Source organism: Pygoscelis adeliae, unplaced genomic scaffold, assembly GCF_000699105.1.
Source record: "Pygoscelis adeliae isolate BGI_AS28 unplaced genomic scaffold, ASM69910v1 Scaffold457, whole genome shotgun sequence".
NCBI classification, from domain to species: Eukaryota; Metazoa; Chordata; class Aves; order Sphenisciformes; family Spheniscidae; genus Pygoscelis; species Pygoscelis adeliae.
In genome coordinates, this window is record NW_008825153.1 from 1,057,350 (window position 1) to 1,057,821 (window position 472).

A 472-nucleotide genomic window follows, 5' to 3' on the forward strand; every position below is an offset into this window, starting at 1 on the left:
CAGGCAGCTTTCCAGCCACTCTTCCCCAAGCCTGTAGCGCTGCATGGGGGTGGTGTGACCCAAGTGCAGGACCCGGCACTTGGCCTTGTTAAATCTCATACAGTTGTCCTCGGCCCATCGATCCAGCCTGCCCAGGTCCCTCTGCAGAGCCTTCCTACCCTCGAGCAGATCAACACTCCTGGCCAACTTGGTGTCGTCTGCAAACTTACTGAGGGTGCACTCGATCCCCTCGTCCACATCATTGATAAAGATATTGAATAAGACCGGCCCCAGTACTCAGCCCTGGGGAACACCGCTTGTGACCAGCTGCCAACTGGATTGAACTCCATTCACCATCACTCTCTGGGCCCGGCCGTCCAGCCAGTTTTTGACCCAGCGCAGAGTACACCTGTCTAAGCCGTGAGCCACCAGCTTCTCAAGGAGAATGCTGTGGGAGACGGTGTCAAAGGCCTTACTGAAGTCCAGGTAGACC